The following is a 21,692-nucleotide window of genomic DNA, read 5'->3' as shown; positions in this document are numbered from 1 at the left end:
TCCCTGGTACAGTAGGTAATATTTGTATACTTATCTATTTAAATTAAATAGAGATGCACTTAGGATTGTGATATATGTCGTCTATTACCTAATCTTCATGTGTTCCTCTCCTATCTAACATTGCTTCTAGTTATAAATTCGTAATGAAGCTTTAAAATGTTTTTATTTTTCATCTCACCGTGTGCGGTTTCAGAGGAATTCCTTTGCACAAACGCTACGGCCAGCTGTAGAATTCCCTATAAAGGTTTTCTTAAGGTGCAGTGGGTTCAGAAAACGAAGTTTTTAAAAAGCCGTAGCTCTTTTTTGGATCACAATACGGCTGCCATACATTCAATTAACAATCTTGAGGGCTTTTTCTAGTGACTTCCGCGATTCGAATCCTAAGTTTTTGACTTTTGCTCGATAGAAAACGATCACGAACATAGGTCTAAAACGGACTTTAAACATTCGTAACAATTTGTGCACAAAAGATAAAAATATGAAAACTGCTTCTAATAACGCGCAATTTTATGCTTGAGCGAATTCCGCGATTACTTTTTTTTTTAATTTAACATTAAATAAATAAGTTCAAAAACATGATATCAGCGGTCCCGTGCACGCAACTTCTTTGATCAGATGCCCGCTGGGCTTGAACGAAGGCGGTCCTATCGCGGGGCGCACTAAACTGACAGTTGGGTTTTGCAATTATTTTGACATTAAATCATATACGTATACGAAAAAGTATACCAGTAGACAAATTGTATTTAAAAAAATAGGGTAAATTAATTATCATCACATAGAGCTCGGGTCTCATCTTAAATTTGATTTGTTGTTGTTTACGGGGGATAATTATTGAAAAACGCAGTAAACTATCTCAAAACAATACGGTTCTAAAATCATTTAAGTAATTTGCTCCTTCAAACCCCGCTTAAAATGAAAAAAGTTTGAAGACTCATACTTACTGATTGGAGTTAATTTTCATTATGCTGGTATTACCTAATATTGCGTAATTTTAAAAAGGTACCCATGTGACTTCTGTACGTCAACGTCAATGAACTGATTGTGATGACAATTTTGTGATCTTGTATTTATGTTAGAGAACTTTTGATCTTCAAATATTACCTATTAATACGGAACGATATGTAAATATTTCGTGTACTACTTGAAAATCTTGAAGCGGTACACCTATCTTGTTGCTGTGAGGTCCGCCCAGATATATAATGCGGTGACGTGCTGTTCTGCAAACCATCATGAAATCAAGAATAAATAAACGACTATGGTCTAGCCTCAGTCCTAGTGAGTTTTTGCGGCTCGTGAGGCCGGGATATACTTGCCTACGAGGCTTACAGGCCAATACCGTTGCGGACTGGTTTACTGTGATTGTCTATGTATCGATTGTTATCCAAATTTACTATAAAATAAAACAAAGTTTCTAGTTCAATTATATTCTGTGCATATTTAATTTTATTTTTTATACCTCGTCGATGACAAACAAGCATACGGCCCGTCTGATGGTAAGCAGTCTCCGTAGCCTATGGACGCCTGCAACTCCAGAGGTGTTAGGTACATGCGCGTTGCCGTGCCTAACCCTCCGCACCCTCGTTGATAACTGGCAACCATACTCACCGGCAGGAACAATACTATGAGTAGGATCTAGTGTTATTTGGCTGCAGATTTCTGTAAGGTTGAGCTCTGCTCTAGATCTGGAATGACATCCGCTGTGCTGTGTCCTACCACACAAAGCGAGATGTAATTCACAGTGCCCATACCTCTCTTTTGGACGTAGTTCAAGGACCAGAGGAATGTCCATATATCTTAAGTATTTCCGTACTAAATAACTACACAGATTCAGATTCTGAACATATAACCGTAAGTTTACCAAAAATTTGGCGTAGCTGTACAGTCAGATGCAGAGAAAAACAATCCGCCAAAATTAAATTTCCACCCTGCCAGGACTTTATTTATTGATAAAGATAACGATATGTTTGCAAAAATGTAGTGATGAACATAGGTGGACAGTAATTTTGGATGCGTAGGGGAGAGCGGGGAGAAACGCAACACTTTGTACTTTGAACTTAGTTTCTGGCTAACCGTTATTATTTTGATGAAATTAATGTAGTCATATATAACTTCATTGCATGTTCTGTACATTAACATCTTGATTAACCTTATAATTGTGTATTTTGTATGTAAGTACCAGAGTGACTAAAAAATCGTCTTTTGTTACTCATGACCCGTTGGCGTGCAGAAAGTAACACGTGTGGGTCAAAAGTAACAAGACACAGTGGGCTGTAATTAATATAATATGATAGGTATATCAAATCAAAAAAGTACTAATTAAATATGTAAATTATTATTGATCACACACTTTAATATTTGCATTTTAACTACATAAACATTAGCATTTTAAGAAAACAAATCAATATTAAGTCCTCGTTAGAAATTGTTTATATTTCAAGTGATGAGGTCAATTATTCTGTTATAAACATGTTTTCTACTCAGATAATTCAGGGTCAGAGTTTTTTCACTCACAAATATGGCATACATCGTTTAAATCAGGTTTCGCGCGGGCCACCGTCGGCGCCGGGGGGGGGGGGGGGGGGGGAGGGTGTATCTGGTTGCTGCTGAACTGATACTGATAGGGCTGAACACCTGGAGCCTGCCTCCCGCGGGCCGGATTGGACCGCTGTCGGCGGGCCGGATTGGAACGCTTCGCGGGCCGGGTTTGGCCCGCGGGCCGGGGTTTGGCGAGCCCTGGTTTAAATCATCATTGACGCATTAAGCATGTGACACCATATTAGATTCAATAGGTACCTATATATTGTATGGGATGTAAATGTTACTTTTGTACCTATACGGCTTTGTTACTTTTGTACCCGACCGCATTTTTCTGAAAATATGAAAGATATCTTTGAAACGGAACGTGGTCGAGAAAATAAATTGCAATCAATCTAATCAATATCCTTTCGGGTGGCAGGGCCTCCGGTTGAAGGGTAGGAGAAATGGCGCGGCCATTTTTTTAAATATGCCCCTGCGTGGCAGAGGGCGGGAGCCGGACACTTCCCTAATTGGCGGCGAACCGGGAGACGGTTCCGTCATAACAAGCCCGTGAGTGGCAGAGACCGTCTCCCGGCCTCTGTGCGACATCGTATTTCGCGCCTAAAATAAAACCGTTAAAACTATGCCTTGCTTGTTCACTCTTGCAAGATGCATTCGTCAATAAACAAGGATGGTATTCCTTAACGGTCGAATTCCCGCGTAAAATAAAGTTTGTTAGAACTGTGTGAATCATATTAAATGTATTGTTTTGTCATAAAAACTGCTTTTTCTACAGTCAATTGTTTTATTTCCTAATTATACGTATTTTTATACATGAAAGTAGAAAAAAATTGGTAATAATATGAGATTTGATCAAGTCCAGCATAATTCACATAAAATAGAATGTAATTCATTGGTATACAATCAAATAAACCACTTTATGCTGAATTCAATAATACATAGTTAATATATATCCTTCATACATATTTTTTGAGAAACGGTCATATTTCTAACACGCGCCAAATTCGCGATGACCATCCTGGAGGCCCCGCCACTTGACGTATATTTTTCCAAAATGGCCGCGCCACTCAACCTCAACCCACCGTTAAATCTGAGGCGCCGCCATTCAACGGCTTGTTATGTCTGTCCGTCTGCCGGCTCCCCGCCACTTACCGTAGAGACCGGGAGCCGGACAATGCCACTCTAGGGGATATGCAAATATTCAGAAACTGTATGTATTTTAATACAACGTAAACATCAAATAACTAAAAGTCGAAAAACGTACTATTGATTCGAAAAATCACGTTGGGTCCTCTCACACAACCTAATAGCACGTGGCGCCCGTTTCGACTGAATGCAAGTGAAGGGGGCGCCACTGTCTATCACCTAATAGCAGCGGAGTGGTGTTTTGACTATTAGATACACCTACAGAGCAATAGTTACTTTCCTTTCCACCCGCCGTTACGTTTGTCCCCGCTCTCCCCTACATTTCACTTGAAAAAGCATGCAAAATTTTCTTATTAGCTAGGTACTACAATTAAATATATACAGATTGAAGCTAAGCTAAGGTAAGTAAGTTATACAATAATAACATCATCGGAATACACATATGATTTCAATGAAATTGTCATTGAATTGATTTTGCGCCTTATCGAAAGCCCTATTGAATAGAGTAGTACCTAAATAACGTTTTTCATTTGACGACTTCTGTATTTATTCGGTTTATTTAGTACGCGTATCTAATGAATTCGATTTTAGTTAATTTACATTTAAATACGTCACATGTGACATGAACAGACAAGGAGAGTAAGATAAAATATATTGTTTCTCTTCCTTCTTTCAATGGAACTTTTTTAGAGTTTCTCTTCCTCAAAGGAGGCTAGTGGTTAACACGAAACTCAAAATACTCTCATTTGCATCTTAAAAAAAACAGGATGGGTCACTGACCTGTCCCAGTAAAGTGAGGTAGTGTGCGTCAAGTGTGCTTGTGTGTGAAATGGGGTAATTTGACAGAATCTGAAAATTTTCCTCGGGCATACCTCGCCTAAGGTATTACAGGAGTTGCAAGCGTCCATAGCCCATGGTAACCGCTTATTATGTGGATCGTATGCTTGTTTACTAACGACGTGGTAAAAATAATTGCTATGAACGTATGAAGATTTCAAAATAAAGTATGTAAATACAAGTAAAAGTATATTTATATTGTAATAGTTGGGGAGCAGTCGATGCTAAATGTGTGGTTACTCGAGCGTCGTACAGACCTATTTGAATTCAAATATTAGATGATAAGAAGAAAAAAAGTAATATAAAGTTTTTTTCATCACACTTGCTCGAAAAAGATCTTATTTCATGCAGGTGTACTGAAAGACAAAGGCCTATATTGTTCCCGCGGGAGTTATAGATTCTGAAAAAACTCACGAGTGAGTTATGGCGTTTTTTTTAATTATGTCACTAATTTATACGAAAAAAGTAGTTTTAAATGAGTTTTACATTGAAAATACTGACGTTTATAAATTATTTATAATGTGTATGTTTAAAAATATTTAATTTGATTAATTTAATAGCCGTTTAAATTATTTTTTACACAATTTTCGATTATGGCTGAATCCGGGTGGGTCTGTGCCTTCGAATCCTAACCTGCCAAAACAAGACAATATGGCGGACGAATGTTTGAAATGTCACCGTATTTAAGAATTATTTCGCTTAAAATTTAGTTTTTTCTTCGCAAGTGTGATGAAAAACATTGTGTGTAACTCCGGGGGTAAGCATTTGTAAACTCGAATCTCGCTTACCCCCCACGTTGCACAATAATACTATTTTCCAGCGAGGCGGAAAGCGTCTACATTTTTTTTTTCGGGAGGTGGTAAAAATCGATAGCCTCGTAAGTCCCCGCGTACTTGTACAAGTACAAATTAAATTCGAGTTATGAACTCATATAGAAATAAAAGTTCCAAATTCAAAAGAGTAAAAATTTGGTCGTTTTTGTCCACGTTAAGGCACTTGTCTCACCGCCGACGATGAGCGATAAGCGAGTAGAACGATAAACTAGAAACGAGTGGGCGAGCGGCGAGAAGCGAGTGTTAGTTCCAATAGTTTTGTCGCTCGGCTATAGGCGAGTGTTCGAGTGCGACGGGATATTACTCGCGTCACTCGCTCGGGCGGTGCAGCGTAGCTGAACACGCAGACTGATTGGTCTCGCAGCTTGAGTTCTAACTACGAAGCGAGCATCGCCGAGCGAGTACCGCTGAGCTAGTTTTATCTTATCGCGGCGACAAACTAGTAGAGCGAGTGTTCTCGCCGGCAGTGTGAACAGCCAGCGATGAACTATTAATATATGTGTCTCTTTTACTAACACAGGATCCTAATCTTTTGTTCGTTTCTTGGGCGAGAAAATCGCCGATAGTTAATCGTTTACTCGCTCTTGGTGGGACAAGTGCCTAATGCTATATTTTTTCTATAACTTAATATAACACTTATTTGTAGGCATTTTATTAATCTGACGAACATAAGTTTGACGCCTAATTTTTACATTGTAACCGTCAGATTAAGGAAATGCGTGCAAATAATTATCAGATTTAGTAATAGCATAATTATAGCGTTAATTTGGACTAATATGACCAAATCCACAATCTGCTTAACAATTTGTTGAACCCCCCACCAACCAAGGGCTCAACATAGATGGCAAAAAGGGGTAAAGGTAGACTACACGGGGTAGCAATATATCACTCATATCTTAATCTGACGCGCTCGAGTAAAGACAAAAATCCCCTCTTGGGCTCTCCTACTATGCTCCCCAAGTTTTTCCGTTTGATTTTGTGAGCGAGCAGTTACTTGCACCATTCCACTAAGCCGGGGTTAACCCCGGGTTGGTGGGATGGTGCAAGTGGCGCTTAACGTGGTTAATAGACTGTCCAAGAACAATTACCGTTCCACTAACCCGGGGTTAACCCTGGGTTGGTGGGATGGTGCAAGTGGCGCTTAAGGTGGTTAGACTGTCCAAGAACAATTACCGTAAATTTATATACTTTGTCAAAGGACCCAAGTTTTCAAATCAAAAATAAAAAAAATCAAATTATTTTTTTATTGTTAAACAGTACAATTTTTACATAAAAGAAATGTCTGGCGGAACCCAAACTAGGCTGAGCCTGTATCATGGGGCCCTGGAGTGCAAAGTAAGTTTGACAATAAGATTACTATTAACAAAGCATTAACTATACAATTTATAAAGTATAGTAATAGGTTAAAAAACAAACCCGCATGCAACTTGTATGAGCGTGTGCATGTGTGTGTGTGTGTGTGTGTGTGTGTGTGTGTGTGTGTGTGTGTGTGTGTGTGTGTGTGTGTGTGTGTGTGTGTGTGTGTGTGTGTGTGTGTGTGTGTGTGTGTGTGTGTGTGTGTGTGTGTGTGTGTGTGTGTGTGTGTGTGTGTGTGTGTGTGTGTGTGTGTGTGTGGGTTAACCCCGGGTTGGTGGGGTTAACCCCGGGTTGGTGGGATGGTGCAAGTGGCGCTTAAGGTGGTTAGACTGTCCAAGAACAATTACTTACCGTAAATATAGTTTGTCAAAGGACTGTCACATTTCAATCATTGACAGAGAGAATCATACTATCTTTGTCTTACACTAGTACTAGCACTCAAAAGAAAAGGATGAGTATAGTTTTCCTGGTTCTTACTGACTGACAAATTGGTTTGATCAACTATATGTCCAGCTTTTTCTTCGAGGGCAAATAAATCAATTAAGAGTCGCCTCTAGAATCTCGCGAACTAAACTGACATGAGTTTGACAAATAAAATGATACCAGGAATAGCAAAGAAAAAATAGTTACGAGTATAATATGTCGATAAAATATTATCGATAAGTAAGATATTGCACTTACTACCCATGTGATACTGATAATTGTTTAGGGGCCACAAACAATTTCGATTTATATGAATGTCACGAGAAAAGAGATTTATTCGATTGTAAGATTGTGACGTTACCGATCAAATCAGGAGGTGCGGATGCGAAATTGACAAATTTCGATGTTAGTATTGCAATATGGTTTAATGTGCAGGTTAAGGTTAGTATGCAGGTTTGGGGGCAATAAATCTAAAATTGGTGATTTAATTTTGTACATGTGGCCGGTAGATGAGATTGATCCATAATCGAACGAGCGAGCGAAGCGAACGAAGTTCTTCGAACGAGCGAGCGAAGCGAACGAAGTTCTTACATTCGACTTGGGACACGGCGGCTGGCTAGGGGCACGTCCCGGCATTTCGATGTTTTTAAGCTGAACTATCAGAGGATAGTTTGATACTCAAGAACTTAAGTAAATTTGTCCTAATTTAAATTAAATTGGGTAAACGTGTAGTTGATGGCATTTTATTTTAGTCATTAAATTATGAGCAGGCTCGATCAAGGGGTGATTGAGCTAGAAGAGCTTAGAAGGCTAAAAAGCTATTTGTGAGGGGTCTTGCTATTTTGGTCATCTTTTTGGAAGAAAGTATGGTCGAGTTTGGTATCAAATGAAAGTGCTCGGCTTGCACTTTTATAATATCGTTTTCAAATTTACCATTTTGAAATAATTAGCAAGATAAAAATAAACATAATATAGGTATTTGACATTTGATAGGAAATATCTCGGCTTACCACAGATACAGTATCAGTTAAGGGCTCCACAGACCTTGTATATATCCACGCGATTTTTGATCCATTGCCGCCTATAGTGGGACATAAAATAGTAGAAATTAAATAAAATGGAACTCTAAAATTTCCATACTATAGTCGGTCAAACAAGTTTTTCAGTAGAAAAAGGCGCGATATCTGGGGGTACGGCAGTGCCCCCGCCAAGTCGATTCAAATTTTCTATGAGAAGATAACCCTTCGCGCCTACATTTTTGAGCCGCTTTTTTCTACTGACGGAAATGGCTTGACAGACTATAAATTGTTGCCATGTGTAAGCATTTTACGTCAAAAATGTGACAGCTACTTAGAAAGTGGCGCCCTCATTTATTAACCGACTTTGAAATCTCAAAAGGAGGAGATTCGATTGTGATTTTTAGGGTTCCGTACCCAAAGGGTAAAAACAGGACCCTATTACTAAGACTCCGCTGTCCGTCCGTCCGTTTGTCCGTCCGTCCATCCGTCCGTCCGTCCGTCCGTCCGTCTGTCACCAGGCTGTATCTCATGAACCGTGATAGCTAGGCAGTTGAAATTTTCACAGATGATGTTTTTATGTTGCCGCTATAACAACAAATACTAAAAAGTACGGAACCCTCGGTGGGCGAGTCCGACTCGCACTTGTCCGTTTTTTTTTATTTGTTACTCGGTCTCCGTTTTACTGGACCGATTTTGAAAATTCTTTTTTTGATTGTATGTATAGGTATGCATACAGATTAGTCCCGTTTTTGTCAAAACCCAGTTCTGATCATGGGATCCATGAGGAATCGAGGGAACTCCTCAAATCTTAAAGGCACGCGTATAGATATTTGTGTATTTTCATCAGAAAATCAAGAATTTACAATAAAAACTGTCGCATTTGATGAAGTGGAACTGCTGATGATGATCAGAACAGAACTCTTCAATGACTACATGTTTGGCGATTTCGAATTTCGATTTTGACGGAGCTGGCCGTGGCCCTTGAGCCAGACCTGACCCGGATCCGGGCTCTTATCTGGACCTGAACCCGGACCTGGACCCGGACTTGGACCTGGACTTGGACCTGGACCAAGACCTAGACCTGGACCTGGTCCTGGACCCGGAACTGGACCCGGACCCGGACTCGGATCCGGACTCGAACCTTGACCCGGAAAACCATTTTATTATTGAAAATTATTTTCTACTATGTTATGTCGAACTATACGAGTAAGTAGGTGCAACAAAGTCGATCGCTCTATATAATTTTTGGCAAACCGCGAGTTCTCAGTTCGGGGCGAACTACTAGTTATTTAAATTCTGACCGAATTGTCAACTTGAATGTCCAGTTTAGGGACTGGACTTTACAGTCAAAGTAATAGGGATCACCGAGACGATTTAATTTTTGCGTCCACACCACACAAGTCACAATGTATTTATCTTATCACATTATTGAGAAATTAATCACATTGTACGAAATATTTCCCCGTCTGGGCTGGCTTTATTTGTATTTTGAGCCAATATCGCTGTTTCTATGTTATTAGTGTTATCACCTAACTTTTTAGTCTAGCTGTAGGTTTTCCTAACAAATATAACAAAATAAAATATTTATTTAATTACAATATGTTTATCCAATATCCTTGTCTCTATTACCTACTATAAAAATGCATAATTTTCGAAATAAAAAGTAATATTTGTAAAATTATTTAACAAAATTACTTAAAGATAAATTTTAACTGACCGCGCAACAGTAGCGCCCCTAGCGGTGAATTTTCGCGATATTCTCTAATTCTAACTTTTTTTTAAATATCGATATTAAAAGCACTGGCCAAACTGTGGTATCATTTGTGCGCATTGACCTGTCAATTTAGTTCGCGAGTTTCTGGAGGCAACTGATGGAAAATTCTTACACACATATCCTAACCCATAGTAAGCTCAACAAGGCCATGCCTTCTTGGCGACCTATAGTGGGCTCGGGGAACCTTGAGTCCTATGACAGTTCATTATAGTGACGGGTCGTGTCGATATATCGTAACTTTTTTTTATAGGCATGACTTGCATTCAGCCACATCGGTAAACATGTTTTTAAAAATATAATCTGCATTTCGAATGCTTGTCATGCAGCGAAATGCTATACATGGAAGTATTCTGTCCGCTCAATTATGACCCAACGCAAACTACCCCGCGATAGGCGGTACTTACAAACTGCTCGATTGGCAATCTCAGTACCACCGAGATGACAGTCAGTGACAAATGGCTAAATTGATTTATAAAAACAACGTTTTTTTTTGTAATTAAAAATATATTCATATGTCGTGAAGTGGTGCAGAAGTTATTTTAGTTCATAGGGGCTGTCCATAAATTACGTCATCGTTTTTTGACGATTTATGACCCCCCCCCCCCTAAAATCATCCAAAAATCATGCTTCTAATGACCCCGTTTCCTCCTACGTCATGCTACCATCATCCGATGTCCAGATCCCCCCCCCCTAATTTGAAATGACGTAATTTATGAATAGCCCCATACCAAGGACAGTGGAATCACTTTTCACTTGTAGTAAACAGATAACTTCAGTAGAATTTGGAAAAAAACATGACGATTTGTTTTCAATACTACCGTGCTAAGCTAAAACGTAACAACTGCATACGACTTTCATAACAACATACGACTTTTTAAATTGCGAGGATAATAGGGATGATGTTATGCTAAATGAAGTAGACTATTTTATTAACTTGTGTTTGGTTTAGGTATTTTCTATATAATTATAAATGTAGTAATAAATTCCTTCTTACAGATTTGTATTTTCCTTTTTTATTTCATGAGATGGAGCTATAAAAAAACTACCTAGTTATTTCAAATTAATAATCAAATTTGGTATTGTCATTTTACATTACTTTCCATTCAGATTCCCACAAGATGCTATTCGCAGAGAACTGTGGAAAAAAGCTGTCCAATTAGAGAGACATGAAATTGAGTGGATGCCTGGCAAGATATCTAGAATATGTTCTATTCATGAGATATAACCCGTGAGATAATCATACCCGGTCTCCTATATGTAGATACATTTTTCCTATCATCCTTTCACTGAAATAATTTAACAAATACACACATTATCTGAAAATGTTGATCATTTGAATCCACCCTCTACTGTCACATATATGTAGGTTCTCTCTTAAGCCATTTCCGTCAGTAGAAAAGAGCGGCAAACATATTAACTCACATTATAGACGGGTCTAACGCGAATTATATTCAATTACCTTGATTTACCGACGTAAATCAGTTTCATTTCGTATAATGTGAGTTAATATGTGTTCAAAACGCGAAAGTTTAAAATATTATAAGAGCGGCAAATTTAGAAAATGTAAGCGCGCGAACGGCTGTGGTCCTATACAAAATTTTAATTTTGCACCTTTTTCTACTGACAAACTTGCTTGACCGGCTATATACATATAAAATATTCTGAACTGAAAGTGGGGATTTATTGTGACTCCGCCTGTTCAAATATTTTTGACCCGATTCGTGTACCCATGTAAATTTTGCAGACTGTATAGCCAGTCCGATTTCTAAGATCAAGTTCGCCATACATTTACTATGGCGTACTTGATCTTAGAAATACGGACAGACTATACCTGAACGTGACTTCGCACTGCCATGCAGATTGATAATAAAATATACAAAATACTTATTATAGCGGAATACATTTATACAACAATGATATATTTACTTATGTTGAGTTAGTCTGTCATGTCATAACAACATTTTAACTAGTTATCTTTTAATCTGCATTAAATTATTATACGTGAATTATTTGACTGGTTCTTCACTGTATGGCATAAACCTATCCCTGTCCAAGTCATATTCTAATCAAATATGAACCGCGAACTCTCAGCGGCCAGTACGTACAGCAAGAAGGTTATTAGCGGATTAATGTCGCTGATTGGTAGTTATTGACATTATATGCATTTCATCTACACTTAGCTATGTACCATTAGTGTAATAAAGATGACTCTTATTTTGTTTACGAGCTTTGATTACAGGCTCTGTAAACGCGTCGTCTTATTTGAATGTAGGCGTAATTGTGTATGTGTGCTAATTTGGCCCGAGAATTTGAACGGTATATAATGTTCCTAAAGGCGGTATCCATGGTTATATATGATCGTAGTTGTCATGTTGTTGTTTTTGTAATGATTTAAGTTTTTGGCATAAATTAAGTAAAAAAACGAAAGTTTTCGAAAAATAAAAATGCAAACATTTCATTTTCTTATCATAATTTATTACCCGTTAAACGCGCGTTCGTTGCTACGTCAGTTCATTTATATATTTTATTATGAAATAGAATATCCTCATTTATTGTGCCTGGAATTGGTAATAACACATTTATTACGTTAAATAATATAATTTTAAGCTTATTTCAATACAGTTGTGCGGTAGAAAGAAGAGAAATCTAATCTTCAAGGATGGGTATTCCACAGCCGTCTTCAGATCCAAATCTTTCTATCCTTCTTCTCGTTCCTCTAATTCTTAGAGAGACAGCTCTGATGATTGATATTTGTATTTTGACTTTGATCCAGTTGATTATTTGTGAGTATGGTTTGGACCATTTTTCATGGAGCTTAAGGGATGTTATTTTTATTAAGGATTCATATTCCGTTCCGACAGCGCATCACAGGAGCCCACAAGAGGAGTGAATGAGGCTCTGAGATCTTCTGCAGCCAGGTCGTATTTGCGAAGTTTTTCGCGAGCGTGTATTTGGGCAATCGTGGGCCATGTGAGTAGACCATACGAGGCGGCGTCGGCATTTACAATGCGAACGTCAAAGAACGCCTTCCTCGCTGGCTCCCATACACTTTCTAGTAGTAAGTCGCTTATTAGCCCTGGTTGATCTAAGGTTGCGGCTCGCATTATTGGCTCAGTAGTAGCCGAACCCCATGCTGGTTCAGCCCAACTTTTGATATCGTCTCTGTGTTGGTCGTGGCTGGCCTCTTTTTATGAGCCCTCCCTTCTTGCAATTAAGTGCATGGTTTAGGTTGAAGTTATTTTCGCCACAGCCAATGTGACGTTTAGCGTCGCAGTTAGGGTTGGAAAGAGGTAGGAAGGAAATGAAAGTTGGAAAGAGGTAAGAAGGAAATTAAAGTTTGGTTTAGAAAAGTTAGTTAATATTATGTATTTAAAATTACAATAAGTTTGAGATTTAATTAATTACAAGACAGTAACGAGTAGAATCAATAACTTAATTAAGAATTCGAAAGTAAGGCCAAAGGGTTTAGAATTTTTAAAACACGGATGTTGTTTTTACTTTAGAATTTTGAAAGTGACGTTTAGCGTCGCATGCAGAGTTAGAAAGAGATAGGAAAGGAATGAAAGTAGAGTGCCAGAAAAGTGCCTCCTATTAAGGACTTGTTTCATTATTTCATTCTTGTCGGCTCAGTTATAAGGACTCACGGCCCTAGCTAACTTATTGTAATTTTTTAATACCTAATATTAATTAACTTTTCTAAATTAAACTTTCATTTCCTTCCTACCTCTTTCCAACCCTAACTGCGACGCTAAACGTCACATTGTGCCTGGAATACTTATTTATTAATTATGCAAAAAAAATGTAGTTACTTTATAAATCTCCTTATAGCTCCTCTAACTATCTATCTATTTGTAAAAGACATCACTTTGTACCACTTCAAAAACGGCGGGAAATAGCTGACATAAGTTATTTACTTAGTATCACTACTGGTTTGGTGGATAGTCCTGAACTACTTTCCAATCTCTCTTTTAATACTCCCACTCGTTGTAAAAGGTATTATCCTCCTATTTCCATTAAATTTTCATCGTCCAAATACAGACAGAATAGTTTCTTGTCGCGTGCGAGTAGAGCTTTAAACAACCTGGCAAACCAATTAGATATAGATATATTTAATTGTAAGATACCTTTGGTTAAACATTATTTGACGCTAAAATGTTTTGATTGAGCATGTGTAATCAATCTTTGTTTGCTACTTTTCTATTGTATTTCTGATTGTAGGTGTTTTATAATATTGTCATTTTTGGATTGTACTTAATATGTAGGTACTGTAAAAAACTTTATGTTGTGTGTTGCTGTGTCCGAGCGTTGACACTTTTCATTTAAGTAAACTTAAATGTAATAATCTGTAGCTACATGTGTGATCCTGTAATTGGCTTTTCATCTCTTATTAATTTGGCATACTCTGTATAGATAGCTGTTGGATCTCCATAACATAAATAAATAAATAAATAAATAAATAAATATATAATTTTAGCTTTGAAAATCGATGTGAATTAAATTTTTAGTTATAGTAACACTATCTGACCTGTCACTAGGTACGCCGCGATCGCTAATTCGCTACGTCAGTACGAGTGCTAACGCCTTGTATGCGCCACGTGTTTTTATGTCATCAGAGTCCTTTGTTTGTTACTACTGTTGTTTTCTGTTTTTGATCCGCACTAGTCGATATCTTCCAAACGAAGTACGTTTTGCAGGACGTAAACGTAAAGTCTGATTGAGATAATTTCTTATAAATGTTAATAATTATTATAGCGATAGCGGTACAGCCTGAAATTCGGGAATCAGGTGCAATGCAGGTGCCCTTACCGGGGCTTGTATATATGTGCATATGGGCATTTATTTGTGTGATGATGATGATGAACACACAAATAAATGCCCTTACCAGGATTCGAACCTGGGACCTCCTGCTTCATAGGCAGGGTCACTATCGACTAGGCTAGGAGGCCGTTTCATCGCTAGATTGATAGATCACAATTTGTAATAATAAAAAAATTAAAAAAATACTAAAACTAAATATTTTCGAAATTAATTTCTTGGGGTTAGATATTGGGTATTACTTGAGGTATATTTTACAAAAAATAATTCAATGTTTTCGTGTCTGGAGGAGCCCAAACTTGGTATGTATTGAAAATTATTTTAATTTTAATTGAATGCAAGTGACGGAAATATAATAATGTGATATATTTTTAGAACCGGCTCAAAATGCCCTTTCATTTAATTCTACACACGATAGATTTCTGAACATTTTTTTTTTATTTTCCATACAAAAAAAAGATGACGTCATAACTCCTTTCCTTTTGTTTTTTTTTTTGGTGCTACGGGTCAAATTGATTCAAATGGCCTAAAGATGAATCGTGCCGATTTTCATACCTTTAACACCATTTGCAGCTGATTTTGGTCAACCGCTAGTACTATTATAATTCCAACGGAATATTATTGTAATGGCATATATCTACCTAAAATTAATAAATGTCATTTTTAGACACCGCCAATTCGATTTTAATGTAACGGTGACGCCACTACAAGGTTGTGTCGTGGAAATAACTGTCAGTGTCATAGGACTCAAGGTTCCCCGAGCCCACATTAAGTATGTACCTCTATTACGAGCAAAATTGGACTGTATAATTGGCCTGATGACAAATTTTGAAATCCCTTTTATTATTGTGGGTACACTTGTACTGGTTCCGAAAAACACAATGTTTCAGCTATACTCGTAAGATTTAACATAAATAATTGCAGTTTTTTATAGGTAGTTTAAACCTCGCGCGAAAACGCCTCGCAAGCCATTTGTGACATCATTAATTAGTTGGTGGAAGGGTGATAGACATTGTTTAGGTACATACTTACAGTTACGAATTTTCCCTTGAATCCGAATGATATTGTAAATTCAGCACCATATATTATGATTAGGGATGATAAATACATTTTTCATTTTTTCTGGTTACGACAGCCAACATGGCAATGATAGTTCCATTCAGCCAAATAATGAAAAAAGTTTTTTGGTAAATATCATATTATTTAGCGTTTTATTTATTTAATAACAAATAAATATTTACTTTACATCGTGTAATAATATTTTCTGGACGTAATAAATGTTTAGTGGCGAAATAACATTTTTTTTGACCCTCCAAACTCTTTGGTGAGGATGTATGGATTACGGTCAATGAGGTTGTCTATGCTGTTCTAAGAAATACGTCATGGATTGATGACGTCACTCCTTAGGTCGCTTCTGATTGGCGTTTCAGTCAAAATGGCTGATTGGAGAATTTTGCACTTTTATTTTATTGAATATATTAATAATCCTACTGTTTATACTGAGATTGGGCCATTTTATAGAACCATATTAACATTATATGTTTCTTCGAAACTATTATTTCCATGATTCTTTGTTACTGTCATCAGGCCAATATTAGCAATCAGGGAATACTAAACCTACATTGTTTAAAATTTGATTTGATATATTTTAGTTGAGTTTATTTTTATGTTATTTGACTGATTTATATTACCTATATTGGGTCAAGCAGATCCTGTCAGTAGAAAAAACGGCAAATTTGAAAAATGTAGGCGCGAAAGGATATCGTCCCATAGCAAATTTGAATTTCGCGCCTTTTTCTACTGACAAGATTTGCTTGACCATCTATACTTATGCTGTACGAATGAATTAAAATACGAAGCGTTTACACTGTTTGTTAGGTAAATATTTTTACAAATAATTACTTATAGTAATTTATAACACCTATCTAAATCTAAACAATCTTATAGCCTATTTCCTTCGAATGGATGCGCAGTAAAATAAATGTTTAGTTTTAATTTTTAATGCTAGTGGCGCAGGAATTTCATTACCGTCTGCTGTAGACATCTTTTAATTGTTGATTCCAATGATTCCGTGAACAATGTGGCTGTATTCCTTATGCATTTTATGTAGTTGTAGTATAGGCAAACCCTTAAATTGTTAACGTCCACTATACTGGTACATCCCAAGAACAATAGGAATAATATGTTATTTTTAAGTGTGAACAATAATATCTTTATCAAAGTCCTCCAGAACGCAGAACTTGCAAGAAAGCATCCGACAGACAGACATTTTTCCTATATATCAATATTTTTTTATATGACAGTATTATGCAGCGTTATAACATGTAATAAGTTACTACTTAACTATTTCTTACATGGCAGTATGATTTACAAAAAAATCGTTGTATTTATGAGTAAAACACACTTAAAAAGTGGAATGTCCAGTATTTTGCCCGTTGTCGATTACACGGCACTAACTGCTAAGTCCAATATGTTGGACGTTGCCAAGTATGCAAAGAGAAAATTTATTAATTTTTTTGGGTGTTTTTGTGGTAAATACATTAAACAGAAGGATGTTAAGTATTTCAAAATGTTTAAATAAAGTCATTACTTCCGTATTACAACTTAATGAACCAAATTTTACGATTTTTTTTCCTGTTCGTTCATCGAGAGAAAGACCCGATTTCAATTGATAATTTTTAATGAAAATTTTGATAAAAAAAATGTATTATTATAATAACGATTGCTCAGATGTTATTGCATCCTACCATACCCCGCTAAGTTGGATATAATATTAAATAATGACATCAATGACAGTTAAAAATTTACCACCTACCTACGAGCAATGAAGTTATTGTAGAAACAACAAAAATAATAGGTTTTACTTAAATTCATTGCATAAGACTGACATTATCAGTAGGTAAGTGTATTTCTAATAAAAATTCAATTATTCTATACTTATTTATTAAAAAAAACATGAATTTGACTAATAAAACCTTATGCACATAAAGTTCTTACTGTATACTCGGCAACGTCTAAAATACTGGACGTTTTTTCCTTACGCGGCTAGGTATTTCATTAATTTACGCTGAACCTGGCAACGTCCAACATATTTGACATATGTTTTTTTCGAAACTATTATAAATACCTAGATTTTTTTCATGATTTTTCTACAATAAACGATCACATACACTGAGAGAAAAAACTAACAAAAACACACTTAGAATTACAAAAATAAAACTTAATCCGGGGACAAGGAGAGTCAACTAATAGGAACAAATTGACTTTTGCAATTTCCATTTAGTAGGAAATACAACTTCTATATTTGTAATTTGAAGTATGCTAGAGTAATTTCAGAAATTTGGTTTTGTTATTCCGAGAGGTGCTTTAGCAATATCGGAGGTGATGACGTCATGGGTGAAAACTAACCGTTTTGTAATTCTAAGCGTGCTTTAGCAATATCGGAGACGATGACGTCATAGGTTTTACTAAACTGTACTGCGATTCCAAGCTAGCTGTTGTTATTCTAGAGATAATGACGTCACAGGCAAAAACTAAACTGTTTGCAATTCCTCCGCCACTAGCAAACGGGCGCCGCGAGAGCATGTCGCGCGCGTGGTAGCTACCCGTCTCTATTTCTGTCTGTATGAATAAAAAAGCATTTGGTAGTATATCTCTGTACTAAAGAGGCACTATAAAAGCCTGTCGAGATATTCTACCCATTCCTTTCTTATTCATACAGTCAGAAAGAGACTAGTAGTTATTACGCGCGCAACATGCTCTCGCGGCGCACCTGTGCTAGGGAGGTTGGAATTGCAAACAGTTTAGATTTACCTTTGATGTCATTATCACTAGAATAACAACAGCTAGCTCGAAGTTGCAGAACAATATATTCCTGTAGACCCCAACTACACAGTAGGTCGCGGGTTAATATGTCCATGGCCCACAATATATCCTAAATTTATTATTTAACTTAAGTATGTTTTAAACAAAGAAGACACGAGACACGCCCGCCCGACATCCGACACAATACTAACTCTAACCAAATGAACGTAGCAAGTAGCGGTGTTGGTATTACAAAACTCGTTTAGTGATTGGTACAACAATGAACATAAACACAACAAGTCTATCTACTAAATACCAGTAAACTTTGTAATGTCGCTATAGTAACAACTGAATTGTTATTTTAAATGGGGTAATATATGTTATTCCCGCGAACTCGTTTTTTAGATATTACAAAACTATGTAAGTGAGACATTTACTAAAATCATAACTTGAAATCACAGATGCTTTTTTCCAAAAATCACAAACTTTACTAGTAAAAATCGGAGAATTTTAGTAGTAATAAAAATGGATTGTAACAAATACTGAACTTTGTTTAATGCTCCATTTACTAAAGTCTGTTTGCTGAAATTAGATTTAGTATTACTGAGCTGTTTGTAGAAATAAATAAATTTTACAGAAATAGTGAAACTTCCATGATTACTACTAAAACTTCTTTTTTTTCCCCCAGTACAGAACTGTTTATTAATTCCTGGTGGTGATTTTTCTCTCAGTGTAATAACACAAAAAAAGCGATCAACACTTGTCAATTTAAGGGTTAAATATATAAATATTATAAATATGCACAGACTACACAGACACCGCATTATGAAGCGTTTATAAAGAGCACGAGATCACCACACATAAATATGTACAATTTTACTTGTAAAATGCTTCGAATCCAGCAGCACAATAGAGTTGTATTCTATGCTATTTTATTCTATAATAGCCCAAGAACAGCCCTAAAGCTTAATAATTATAAATATTTTTAAAATACTCAAGTAGTGGTCCTAATTGTGGGCTCAACTGAAATATTAAGCGGTCGCTATGCTATATACGGGATATGTGTGGTGACCTCGATTGACTTATGATGAGCTCCGTCTAGTAGTTTGAGGTGGTCTATGTAAATTATAGAGGCTGTATATATGCAAACGACACTGGCTTGACACATTCACTTTGAATATAGAAGCTCTAGTTTGAAGTATGTTTAAAATCAAACTTGAGAATAGGCCTGATGACAAATTTTGAAAACCCTTTTAATATCGTCGGTACACTTGTATTAGTTACGAAAAACACTATATTTTAGTTATACTCATAAGATTTAACATAGATAATTGCATTTTATTATAGCTAGTTTAAACTTCGCGCGAAAACGCCTCGCATGCCATTTGTGACGTCATCATTTAGTTGGTGGTAGGGTGGTAGATATTGTTTACATACTTACAGTTACGAATTTCCCTTGAATCCGAATGATATTGTTAATTCAGCACCATATATTACGATTAGGGATGATAAATACATTACAAAAATTTATCACAATAACTCATTTTACACAAAAACTCTCACACGGTTGCAGTTTAAGATGAATTATTTAGATACATGTAAATTTTGAGTGAAAATCACCGAACGCCGGTTTTACTTTTTAATTTTTCATTTTTTCTAGTTATGACAGCCAACATGGCAATGATAGTTCCATTGAGCCAAATAATTAAAAAAGTTTGTTGTTGAAATATCGTATTATTTAGCATTTTATTTAAATAATAACAAATAGATATCTACTTTATATCGTGTAATAATATTTTTTGGACGTAATAAATGTTTAGTGGCGAAATAACATTTTTTTTGCACCTTTCGAACTCTTTGGTGCCCACGTATAGATTTCGGTCAATGAGGTTGTCTATGTTGCTCTAAGAAATATGTTATGGATTGATGACGTCACTGTTTAGAACGTTTCTGATTGGCGTTTCAGTAAAAATGGCCGATTGGAGAATTTTGCACTTTTATTTTATTGAATATATTAATAATCCTTCAGTTTATACTGAGATTGGGCCATTTTTTAGAATCATATTAACATAAGTACATATGTGGTATTATCTATGAAAAGGGACCTTATTGTCGATGGCGCTTACGACACTAACATCGATGAGCACTAAACGTAGTAGTTTAAAATTGGTGATTCTGGCCCATTTTAGTTATTTTGATTTCCAATTTAGCAATTAAGTTTCTTTGATTACCACCACCATATTTACAGACTTTTACAAGGATTTCATGCATTATTTTCTAGTATATATAACTTCAGTCCTTGAACTACGTTATTGCTTGTCAGAAACACGACGGCTCATTATTTTCTCGATAGAATCTTAAGTTGAAAACATGCCTAACACTGTCTTTATTTCCTTATGTTAGAAGTACTAGGACGAAAATGTATATGAAACTTACTTCAGTCGATAGCTTTTAAGTAAATCTTCATTATTGCTTGTCCTTTTATCGATACGTTAATTTTTTCATTCATCATTTGATGAATTCAACATTTTGCCTACTAAATTACACCCTACGCGGCAATACCTTGCGCCTATTCCTCACGCCAGTACGCCCGTGACCACTGTCAGCGTCGGACCTGTGCTAGTTTAGCGGACGTTTCATAAAATGGGTAATCACAGTATAAATATGCAAATATGTTATACACACAATGTTTTTCAACATACTTACGAAGAAAAGCAAAATAATTCTTAAATACGGTGACATTTCAGACATTCGTCCGTCATATTGTCATTTTATAACAAGTTGGGCAGCAAAGGCACACACCCATCTAACCAATCCGGAATTCAGTCACGATTGATAAATTGTGTAAACATATTTTAAAAGGCTATAAAATTAATCAAATTGAATAATTTAGACTGGTCACATTTTTGTAAAAATCGATTTCTACTGGCAAAACATATTACTTTTTGGCAACCGGGTTTTTTAACCTAATTAGACCCCGCTGAATCCGAATTTGCCGGTTGCTTGATCGAATTCTTGACTGGAAGTGAGATATGTGATATTAAAGGTCCCTTTTTTTAGTTTTTCGTAAATAACTCGTAAACGGTGGCCAATATAAAAAAAATTAACTAATAATCTATACAAAATTTTCAATAAAAAAGATTCAGT

This window comes from Cydia splendana, chromosome 3, assembly GCF_910591565.1.
Source record: "Cydia splendana chromosome 3, ilCydSple1.2, whole genome shotgun sequence".
NCBI classification, from domain to species: Eukaryota; Metazoa; Arthropoda; class Insecta; order Lepidoptera; family Tortricidae; genus Cydia; species Cydia splendana.
Note: the sequence above shows the minus strand (reverse complement) of the source record.